This window comes from Tamandua tetradactyla, chromosome 12 (genome assembly GCF_023851605.1).
Source record: "Tamandua tetradactyla isolate mTamTet1 chromosome 12, mTamTet1.pri, whole genome shotgun sequence".
NCBI classification, from domain to species: Eukaryota; Metazoa; Chordata; class Mammalia; order Pilosa; family Myrmecophagidae; genus Tamandua; species Tamandua tetradactyla.
This window is the reverse complement of record NC_135338.1, coordinates 86,492,121-86,504,348: the sequence shown is the minus strand read 5'-3', so window position 1 is coordinate 86,504,348 and position 12,228 is coordinate 86,492,121. Positions and strand designations below refer to the sequence as shown.

The 12,228-nt window shown below is 39.1% G+C and overlaps 1 long non-coding RNA gene and 1 pseudogene across 2 annotated transcripts in view; one reads left to right on the top strand and one right to left on the bottom strand.

Moving 5' to 3' along the window:
• LOC143652456 (uncharacterized) overlaps positions 1 to 12,228 on the bottom strand; it is a 302,503-nt gene that overhangs the window by 288,793 nt on the left and 1,482 nt on the right. For both annotated transcript variants that reach the window (XR_013160678.1, XR_013160679.1), the window contains exon 2: positions 9,958 to 10,069. This is a non-coding gene — a long non-coding RNA (uncharacterized LOC143652456). The remainder of the gene's footprint in view (positions 1 to 9,957; positions 10,070 to 12,228) is intronic.
• On the top strand, positions 5,541 to 5,972 carry LOC143652708 (protein FAM136A pseudogene; annotated as a pseudogene).

Here is a 12,228-nt window from a genome sequence, read left to right as displayed (position 1 = left end):
TCTGCTAAACCTGCTCCTCCAAAGCCAGAACCCAAGCCTAAAAAGGCCCCTGCAAAGAAGGGAGAGAAGGTACCCAGAGGGGAAAATGGAAAGCTGATGCTGGAAAGGAAGGAAACAAACCGCAGAAAATGGAGATGCCAACACAAAGTAGGCACAGGAGCCGAAGGTGCTAGAGATGCTGAGTGAAGTGTGTGCATTTTTGATAACATGTACTTCAGGCGACTTGTACAGTTTGAAATCTATTTTTTATCAAGTTTTATAAAAATGCAGAAATTTGTTTTACTTTATTTTAAGCTATGTTGTTAGCACACAGACAAAAATTGTTATTTTGGGGGGAAGGGGCAGATGTCACTAATAGGATGTCTAAAGCTGGATTAATATGGAAGAAAATAACTTTTCCTTCTAGTTTTGAGAGACTTCTCCTTTCCTCCCAGGATACTTGATTTCCTGATATTGATACACATTAGCCACCCTGGCACAATGCCTTGTAGTATGGAAAAGCTAAAATTTGTTTTATGTCCTCAGGTCCTCTTCTGCTCAGCCTGCAGCATAGATTTGACTCCCAGAAATCTGTTGGGGCCTGACACAAAAAAAATTATCAGAATGTCAGGCAAACTGGACTTTCCAGTGATGCGCCTGAGATGACATCCCACAAAAGAGCAGCAAGTTGTGGTTTAGGTTGTGAATCTTCAAACTGAAAATTCTGCCATTTTCATTTCATTTCCTGAAAGTCAGGGTCAGCTCATGAAAAGCTGTCAAACAACATACTAAATATGAAATGTCAACCCTCACTCTACATTTTCCCTGTTCAGAGCATCCGATGAAGACTTCATTGGGTTTTATAATAGTTTCTGATTTTTGTAGTCCATGGAAGAAGGGAGTTGAAAGTTGTATACTGTTAGTGATTATCTGCCTATGTCCTCCCTGAAATACCATAATTGGTTATGAAAAGTATCTTTAATGAAGCTAGATACAGTTTGACTTGGAAATAAAAAAAAATACTGTGTAGGTCTTTGTCTGGGTATGGATTTCAAGAAGGTGGATTTAAATCAGTGGGTCTTAAAGAATTTTCCATCTGTGGCTTCTAGAAGGTATGAACCCATACCCTCTTTCCACACACCCTCAACACTTGGCATACAATTTCAGGGGTTTATGGAAAATAAACACCTGTCCCCTTCCACATATTTTTATTTCTTTCTTAAACTCTAACTTTAAACCCTGTTTTGAAAATTGAATCAAGTCCCCCACAAAAGGCATGTTCAGGTCCCAACCCGTAGTCCATTTTTATATAGGACTGTTATTAGCTAAGGTGTGCCCAAACTGAATGTCTTAATTCAATATGGCTGACATTCTTAGATGCAAAGGAAATTGGACACATAAAGAGAAGCCATGGGAGAAGCAAGGAAGGTGGAAGTCGGTGGAACCCAGAAGAGAAAGAAGATATCTCCTTGTGCATCACCATGTGGTAGAAAAACCAAGGAACATCAAAGATTGCTGGCCAACCAGAAGATATTGAGCCCAGGAAGAAACCAGCCGCCTAGCCTCTGACACCATGAACCAATAATTCCTGTGGTTCAGCCAACTAATTGAATAGCATTCGTTTTAGCAGCTGAGAAACCAACACACTCTGAACCTACTAGGGTGTCTAAACTAATAAGGGTCACCAATCTGCTCTCCACTGGTTGAGAGCGATGAGAACAAACTCATTTTTCAGACAACATACATTCAGAGCCCTGTTCTCAGCTCTAGATGGACACTGGAGCTACCATCTGAACAGCAGGCAGTAAACACCAGGGCTAGAAGTTCTTACTGAATTGATCTGAGCAGGCCCCGAGCATCTGTCTTTTGAAAGCTCCCAGATGATACCAAAGTGCAGCCCAGGTTGAGAGCCACCACCCTGGAGAGATGGGCCGTGAGCTAGGTCTGGTCTAAATGATATTCACAATTCGGCTTTCTTCTGCCTCTTTCCTCTCAGCTACTCAGCAAGAAGCTGTCATGTCCAAGCTGGGGAAATGTGACATGGGCAAGAGGCAGGTCTTCTAATCTTATCCTTTCCCCTTTGGTACAATCCCATAAGAATACTAATAAGACTCAAATAGTAATAAACACCTGCCCATATGCTGTGAATCTTCACCTCCACTCTCTGGCCACCACAGGCAAAGGTCTTTAACAAGCAGGGTAGAAAAATGTCACTGACCTTCCTTACAATGTCTTTCACTGTTTATTGTGAAACTCCAGGAGAGTCCCTTGATATTGTACAAACACAAAGATGCCTGTCTATAATGATACCTCTGTTTCATAGGGGTATATCATTTTCCCCATGAATTTTCCAAGAAAGAGTTTCTCCCATCAACACTTTAAATACTTCTCTTTGAAAAGCACTGAACTGTAAAAAACAGTAAAGCTCATGGGTATAGAGAGCACAAGTGACTGATTGTTTAATGGGTGATCCGAAAGCTGAACTTGCAAAATAGTTGATAACTTCTTATGGCTTCTTTACAAGTCCCTCTCTTCATTTTTCTCAAGGATGGAATGAATGCTCACCACATCTTGGCGGGTGAGGAGCATCTGTCCTCCAGAATACTACCTCTTAGTGGCAGAATCAGTCAAAACTTGGTGTTTTAAAGGAAAAGGCAAAAAGAAAGCAGAATATCTCAGCAATAAGGTTACCTTCATTAAAATGTTTGTTCTTCAACCACAACCCACATCCGGTTTTTAGAACTTCTGGCTCAACCTCAAAATTGTGATAATTAATTAAATTTCTTTATTAAGGATAATTGAAATGCCCCTCTCTCTTATGTCAGCCTAAATTCAGTGCGTAAGTGAAAAGGATCACATCTGCTGTGCTAGCAACAGTAAGCATATTGGGCCAATGTTGCAGAGCCATTTCCATTGTTACCCAAATATCCCATAACACTGTTACCTGAGGCTAAAACCCAAGGCTGTAAGTCCGAGTCTCCTTAGGTTTTTGAAAAGCAGTGCCTTGTGATGCTCAATTTCATGGGAGATGTTAGGCATTTGGCTTTGAGTGGGTGGTTTGGATAATTTAGCTAGGATCCTGATTACATGTCTTTATGGAAAATGGCCTATTAGAAAAGAACAACTTCAAACTAGAGACGGATTCAGTAACTCGAAATCCTGAAAGTCTTCACAGGACACAAATGGTATCGGAAGCTCCCTTTAAATACTGTAATTACAAAATACGATTTCAATGTGAACTAATAAATGCATTTCTTCTCTACTTCATGAGGAGAACAGTTTTTTCTTCCCCATAGGCAAAGATAAGGAAGACTGACAGAATAGCATTATTACCAGCTATAATTGCATGGAATAGTACAGTTCACAAAGTAGTAACATAAACATGATCTCAGTCTTTAATTTAAGACCAGTCCTACTTGGAGGAAACTGAGGCTGGAAGAGACCAAGTATCTTGTCTGGTCACAGCATCAGGAAATGGCACAGCCAGTGCCATTCAAACCAAATCTGTTTGACCAAAATCAGTACCCCAAACCAAATCTGTAGGACTCAGAGTCCATACCCATCACCACCTACATCTCACCAACAAACAAGGGCCACCATTTTTTGAACCTTTGCTATATACCAAGCACCTTCCAAGCACCATTCCATTGAAGTGTTAAAGCTACACAGCAAGGAAGGCATTAATATCTGAAGCTAAGGAAGGTTGGTGCCTTCCTTAGTTCTACACAGCAAGGGCGAGGTGGTTTGAACCTGGGTACCCAAGTGCCTGCTCTTTTCATTGCCCTTATGGTCTTCACATGGGGCGGAGAACTGCCTTGCACACATCTCTGAACTTCAAGCAATACAGCCCCAGAAAAAGGCTGAAAGAACCCCCACTCAACCATGTACAACCCTGTAGCTGGTGCTAACAGCCCACTATCCTGAACAGCCGCTTGGGAAGGATTCTATATTTAGCCTGATGACATCCCATGTAAAGCCAAGACCCTAAAGTACACAAGGATGTTAAAACATTTGAAGATGGGAAGGGGCATTTGTCCTTTTAATACCTTTATGTCCTGTTGTCTCGTTTTCCCATTAGCCTGTGACATACTTGACTCTTAACAAAACCTTAGAAAGCTTTATGCCTGAACCCTGTATTATAAGAGATGCAGAGTCCATGGGATCTATTAAAAAAAAAAAAGTTTTCCTGGATACTAGTAATAACCAATCTAAAAATGTCAAGGAGGAAAATACATCCCATTCAATTTAAAACAGCAGAGGGAAGTTATAAATCTAACCAGAAATAGGCAAGATATATATGAAGGAAAAGACAAAATTTATTGAAGAGCATATAAGTTCTGGGATGGGAAACTCAATATTAAAAAATGTCCATTCTCGACCTGAGACTCAGCATCAAAGGACTGAGAAAAACCCAAGATTGAGCTGAGAATTAACATCAAGGGATGGAGAGAACCTTCTCCACCAAAAGGGGGAAGAGTAAAATGAGACAAAGTGTCAATGGCTGAGAGATTCCAGAGTCGAGAGGTTATCCTGGAGGTTATTCTGACGCATTAAGTAGATATCACCTTGTTGTTCAAGATGTAGTGGAGAGGCTGGAGGGAATTGCCTGAAAATGTAGTGCTGTGTTCCAGTAGCCTTGTTTCTTGATGATGATTGAACAATCATAGCTTTCACAATGAGACTCTGTGAATGTGAAAACCTTATGTCTGATGCTCCTTTTAGCTACTATATCAACGGAAGAGTAGAACATATGGAATAAAAATAAATAATAGGGAGAACAAATGTTAAAATAAATTCAGTTTGAAATAGTGGTAAATGAAAGCGAGGGGTAAGGGGTATGATACGTATAGTCTTTTTTTCTCTATTATCATTTTATTTCTTTTTCTGTTGTCCTTTTATTTCCTTTTCTAAATCGATGCAAATGTACTAAGAAATGATGAATATGCAACTATGTGATGATATTAAGAATTACTGATTGTATATGTAGAATGGAATGATATCTAAATGTTTTGTTTGTTAATTTTTTTTAATTAATAAAAAATGTCCATTCTCCATAATTTAACTGATGAATTCAATATTCTCCCAGTGCCATCCCAAACAGATACCCAGCTTTTTAAATGAAAACCTGACAACCTAGTCCTACAATTATTCTGGAAGAAAAAAATGTACAAGAATAGCCTAAATAAATTTTTAAAGAACATAAACAAGGCGATCCTTTTCTTAAAGGATGCTATAGGAAAACCTGAAATAAAATATGTGATTTTGGTGCAGGAATAGACAATAGATGAGTACAAGATATAAAAATTTAAGAACAGACAAGTGGTTCTACATAAATTCACTATATGATAGAAATGAATATTCCATTCAGTAAAGAAAGAGGATTATTCAATAAATTACGTTACAGGAATTAGTTATCTTTGGAGGGAGGGGCATATTAAATGTTTTCTTCACAAGATACCCAGAATATTAAAGAGCTAAAGGTAAGAATAAAATCAGTTTTTATTCTAAAACTCTCAGTATTAAAAGAAACTGGGTGGGCGGCAGGGCTGTGCAGGGTGGCCATGGCGGGACTGCAGCAGCTCGGCGCACAGCAGGCGGTGGGCTCCATGGTGAAGAGCCTGAAGAGAGAGAACACCTGGAAGATGTAGGGCCCTGTGTTCTGGTGCAGTGCCAGCTGTTGTGAGAACAGCCAGGCGTCCATGGAGCAAGTGCATCTGTGCAGGGAGCACGGCCACGTGCCTCTGGCTCAGGCCCAAGCCTTGGTGACCAGCGAACTGGAGAAGTTCCAGGACCTCCTGGCCCAGTGCACCATACGTTGCAACAAAATAACCAGAGACTCAATGGATGCAGAAGGTAAGGAGCTTCAGGTGGAGGGATGGCTGGGCAGCTGTGTGGTAGACCACAGGCACTTCATCCCGTCCATGACCAAGGAGACAGAAGAGGCCCTCTCATCCATGGCAAAACGAGTTTTTGTCTTTGCCATTAGGGCATGAGGGCAGCCATCTTTAAGAAAGAGCAGTGGGAACTCGGGTCTTTAGGCGAAGTTTATGAAGAAATTACGATGGCAGCAATGTGAAGGAATATGTCTCCTGCCTCTGGACACTGGTTCTTTTATATACTTCAGTCCATAAAAAGTGAAATGGAAAAAAACTGGTGCTAAATTTGGATCAGAGATAGCACAGGAGAGTTTCATAAAGCCTAAAATTTCACGTGGCAAGTGTTTAGTCTGCAGTAGATGCTCCCAGCACCCTCCAAGCAGTATGCCAAATTCTGCTTGATGCACAGGTTCCATCAGGCTGACAGTCCCCTCTAACTTGCCTGTTTGAGGAGGGGGATTTCTGTTTGCTGCCAACCTCCTATTTCACCAGAAGTATCACCGCACCATTTTCTATAAATCGTAAAACAAAATCCACGAGGTCACTAATTTAGAAAGGCAAAGAAAGGCTTCTGGGCTTTTTATTTCCTTGATTTTGCTTTATATGCAAGGGACTCAAATTGTTTAATATGTGGAGATGTGAGAAAGGGTACTGAGAAATTCTCCCTGGGAAGCCTTTATCTGTCATGAAGATGTAGGTGTGTTGTTCTAGAAATTCTCATACATTGTATCTCTCAGCCTGGAGTCCATGCAAATCTATGACAAGTGATGTGACACCGGGTGAAGGAAGCAGAGCGTCTCTCTCACTGATTGTTGTGATGGCCCTGGGGGCTGTCTACAGAAAGCAAAAGGACAATCCTCAAGTGATGCTGTCCATTTGAAAGGAAAAGGAGTTGTAATAGGGGTATATACTAATATGTGAAAATGAACAGTGAACGAGGAAATGTTGGCTGCTTAAGAGTTGTAAATTACTGCATTTGAAAGTTATTTACTGTTTTTTCTTAGAACAGAAAGACATGAAAGCCTAAACCCAGCATTGCCTGCTTAGCACCCTAAAATAACAGAGCCCTCTTCAGACATCAGCTGGCAACAGTAAAGGAAGAAAAAGCAACTTGTACTGGAGCGAGCTGTGACTCCCTGAAAACAAAGGATGGACAGCCCCCATTAAAAATACCACATTCAGCCTGGGGCCTCTGCAACCTGCCATGTTCATGTCCCAGCACTGACATCTTATCATTTTGATAAGGATCTTGTCTTACTACCAATTTATTACTTGTGAGAGTATAGCCTGTTTGCTGTGATATATTTTTCTAGTGGTTTGATTTAAAAAAAAAACAAGGTTTAATTCCATGCTCCCCCTAAAAAAAGAAGAAAATATGGGTAAATGCTTTATAATCTTGGGAAAGGGAAGGTCTTATTTAAAAAAAACAATTGATACTATTAAATAAAATATTCATAAATCTTACTATATTAAATATATTTATATTTAATTTGATTTAAATTAAAAGCATCTGCAAGATGAAAAACCAAAAAGTACAAGATGAGATGAAACATTTGCAATGGATAAGACCAAATGTCAATACCTAGAATACATTAAAATAACTCCTACAAATCAATGAGGAAAAAAGACTAACAACCCAGTAGAAAAACAAAGAACAAGAAAGACGAATCACCATTTCATAGAAGAAATATGTCACCTTAGAATATACTCAACCTCACTCATTCACTCATATTCATGTAAAGGTAAATTTAAACCACAATGAAGTCCCATTTTTCACCCATCTGATTGGCAAAAATTTCAAAGACTGGTTATATACAAGGTGAGCAAGATAAAAAATAATATCATGTGCTGTTAGTGAATATATAATCTTTTTTAAAGGCAATTTGGCAGTATCTATTTAAATTTAAAATGCTATACCCTTTGACCCAGCAATTACATCTTTGGGTTTCTATTATACGGGGAATAGTTACATCTGAATACAAAGAGGTAAGGCATTCACTATTAGTTTTATTCACAGCCCCAAATCTAAATGCCTATCAGTAGGGCTAATAGTAATTACTAATAGTATTACTAATAGTAGTGTCTATTAGTAGGAACCTAAATGCCTATTAGTAGGGCTGTGATTATACAAATAATGATAAGATTACATGATAAAATTCTATGTTAACCATAAAAACTATGTAGGGGGTCCTTATGTAAAAAAAGAGCTTTGGCAAGCTTTGAAGTAGAAATAAACAATAACAAAAAGCAAGCTTCAGATTCAAGTACAGTAGGATCTTGTGTGGGGGAGTAAGACAAATATAAAACCATATAAAATATAAAATATAGCCTTATGTAGCATAAAAATAGGTCATTGTGTTTCTAAATGTGCATGTGTTTGCAAATGCATACACAGGAAAGAGGAGGTATTACTTCAAACTGAGGAGAGATGGGTGCTGGGGGTGAAAATGCCTGAACGGGCCCAAAACAAGGACATGGGCTCGCCCACACTCCCATACTCTTTGCCAAGGGTGCTGGTGGAAAACACAGGCTCTTCATTCTCTGGACCTCAGGTCATAATGTGATTCTTCAAAGTTATAATTTTCATCATTTTCATGACAATTTTACTATTAGAATTCTTCATGAGGCACCAAATATTTGTAAGGAGGTTTTTAAGTAAAATCAATGATAGAATATGTTATCACATGGTCATTTCAAATAGAGCAGATCCTTTGGGACAGAAAAGGGATACCAAAGGGCAATCATATAGAACACATAATGTTGGGTCACAGATGAGCTTTTCCCATTGATTCTGCATTCAGTATAGATCTAATTATATTTATTTAAGATCCCTAATTGTTACTTATCTTGTATGTCCTAATTTCATGTTTGCTTGCTCACTTTCAATAATGGCAATGCACTCTACTATTAGCTCATTTGGAGGAGAAACTTTCCTGTATCTGTTCTGTTGTCATTTCAATACAACTGCATTATATATGGGTAATCCATGAAATTAGAAGGCATGGGCTTTTCTGCTACTCATACTAAAATATCTTTAGCCGAAGAAGTTTATCAACCCCTTTAATTAACCCATTCTCTCCATCAAAATCTTCGAATCAGACAAAAATTGTCTTCACTATTTCTTTTGGTTCTCTGATATTTTTCTCTCTCTTTAGTTATCTTTTTGACAATCCCTTACTCTTCCTCCCCAAACTTTCCTTTAAATAAAATAACAGTAAAAATTTCAGATATTTCCTCCTTAGCTGTACAAATCACTTTTGGAAGAAGTAGAAGATAAATTTAGGTCTTTAGGTATACAGAATACTCCATTACAGCATTAAATTATTCCCAGTAGAGTGTTACCAACACAGAGCGCATCACTGCTGTGTCCACAGTGCAAACTGGTGATGTTAAAGGAGCCCATACAAGCATTGGTGAATGTCTGTTTTTTCTACTTACTAAAAAGGGTTCATCTTCCTCCCTCCCTCCCTTCCTTCCTTTCCTCTTTCCTTCCTCCTTTTCCTCCCTCCATCCCTCTCCCTCCTTTCCATCTTCCCTTCCTCTCTCCCTTCCTTCCTCTTTTCCTTCCTTCCCTCCTGCCCTCCCTTCTTTTCTCCCTCCCTTCTACCTCTTTAACTTTTAACTTTGATATTGAAGGTTAAAAGTTTCCTGCACTGAGAAGAGGACAGAAGGCCTTGGGTTTGATCTTGCTCTGTCATTTCGGGCCATGGAATGTAGAGCAAGCTACTTCCCCCTTTTGACCTTGGGCATCTTGTCCATAAAACTGGGATCTCTACTGCCAGATGCCCTCTTCACAGGTTGTTGGGAGAACTGCCTGGGATTGTCTATGTGGATTACCTGGACTGGTGCCCAGAAAATGTCTCTAAAGGTTAGGTCTTTACCCTTCTTTCAAGAGATGTTTGCTTTTTGAAAATTTGTTTCCAATTCAGTGGATGATCCTTAGTCAGCAAGCATATGGGCAAGCCGCCATATTAAGACATAGACGTATGGAAGCACAAATTAAATTTACAAGATAAAAAGGTCTAGCTAACAACAAGATGAATGTGTACATGCTAGAGAAAGAGGATGATAAGTTTTGGCACTCATGTAGATATTCAATTACCTTCATAAACTCTGGAGAATCAGCAAAGATAAATCGGGACCGTAGTGCTAACCACCACCAAGCCGGGACACTGCAGCCTTGCTTTCCGTCTGCTTTGACTGTGATTAATACTCTGGACAGAATAAAAAATATTTAAAAATCAACCACCTGAGCACTGACAATAGAGGGTGGTTTAGGGAGGGAAGTTATAAATTGGAGAACACACTGTAACAAGAGGGAGATGCTTTGGGATGGAGGGTTCTCCATATTTTATTTGACTTTGAACCAAGAACAGCCTGGCAAGGAACTGCACAGTAGTCAGAAGCCACAGAAACAGAGAAATCCAATCTTTCTGGCCAGAGAACCAAGCAAATGGGTCCTTGCAAGCAGGATAATATGGGGGAATATCCCTGTCTTTTTTAAAATAAACTTTCACTTTGGAATAATTTTAAATTTACAAACGGTGACAAAGAACACACAAAGAGTCCAGCACCCTCACCGGTTTTCCCTCAAGTGTTACATCCATCATGGTCCATTTGTGAAACTAAGAAATCAAGATGGTATATTATTACTATTAACTAAACTCCAGACTTTATTTGGGTTAGACAGTTTTTCCCACTAATACCCTTTCTCTGTTCCAGGATCCAATCTACGTCCCTTTAGACTCTTCTTGTCTAAGACAGTTGCTCATATTTTCCTGTTTTTTCTTTTAATGACTTTAGCAGGTAAAGTATTTTGTAGAAGGTCCCTCAAATCGGGTTTGTCTGATGTTTTCCCCACAGTTAGACTGGAGGTATGGGTTTTGAAGAGGAAAACTACAGAAGTGAAGTGCCCTTCTTATTCTATCAGAGCAGGAGTACACGTATCAATTAGAAATTGCTGCTGGTGTTTAGTGTCTGCCAAGTTTGTCCACTGTAAACCCACTTTCCCCCTTCTCCCACCCCTTACATACCAAGTAACTAAGCACAAAGCCCAGCCCACACTCAAGGATTAAGGTCTACCTTCTGGTGGGAGAAGAATTTATATAAATTATTTGGAATTCTTTTCCAAGAAAAATTTGTCTCTTCCCCACCATTTAAGCACGTATGCAATGCTTTACTCCTATCATTATGAAATATATTTATTTATTTATTTTTCTCTCCTGGTCCTGTCCTGATGGTGGCTGCCATCACAGCTGCACTGGGGTGGGGGTGGGGCTCAAGCAATGAAAACCCAGAGAGAAAACTCATCTCTCTGGCCAGAGGAAATGGGAAAGGGGGACCCTGTGGTTTGAATCATATTAGAAGAATATTCATTATTTTTTTCTCGCTTTTCCTTCATTAGTTTGCTCTCAGAGTGATCCCAAATGACAGAACTACTGATGCAGCTGATGGCTAAAACTCCTGGAGAACCCCCCATATTTTTATCCACAGGTCTGGGAAAGCAGTCCTTGGGAGCCACAGAACATCAGGTGACTCCTGGAGAGGAAAGAGATGGAGAAAGGGATTCCCTGATCCTGTGTAAGAGAAGGCTGCTCATGCATAGAAAACGATCAAAGCAGTAGATCAAAAGCTTTAAGAACTCAGCTGGCATTGGAACCACTGCCTATAAGTGAGAAAGAACTTAGAGTCTGTACATAATCAGATTTATAGGCTGTGGAAACAAAAACGTAATTGACATTCTCCAGATGATTTTAGCAGGATCCAGAGCCTCATAACATAATATTTAAAACATCAAGGATATAATCCAAAATTTCTCATCATATTAAAAAATTAATTTAAAAAGGCAGGAAAATGTGACCAGTTCTCAAGAGAAAAGGCAATCAACATATAACCACCTGGAGATGACCCAGATATTGAAATTTTCGAAGACTTCAAACTATTTCAACCATGCTTCATGAGATAAAGGTAGATACCCTTGAAATAAATGTGAAGACACTTCTATCTCTCTCTCTAACAGAGAAATAGAAATAATATGAAAAAAGAACTTTTAAGAACTGAAAAGTACAATATCTGAAATAAGGAATTCACTGCATCGCACTGTAGAATGCAGATAACAAAAGAAGAGATTCCATGAATCTAAATTATCCAATCTCTCAAAGAGAGAGAAAAAAGATTGAAATAAACACAAGAGCTGCAGGGACATATGGGACAATATGAGAAAGATCTAACATTCAAGTAATTGAAGATCCAGAATGAGAGGAGAAAGAGATCAGTACAGAAATAAGAGAGAAAAAAAAAGAACTTCAGGAATAATGAAAGACTAACAGATATGGTAAATAATTTGGTAATATAATAAACTCGTTTCCTCTTC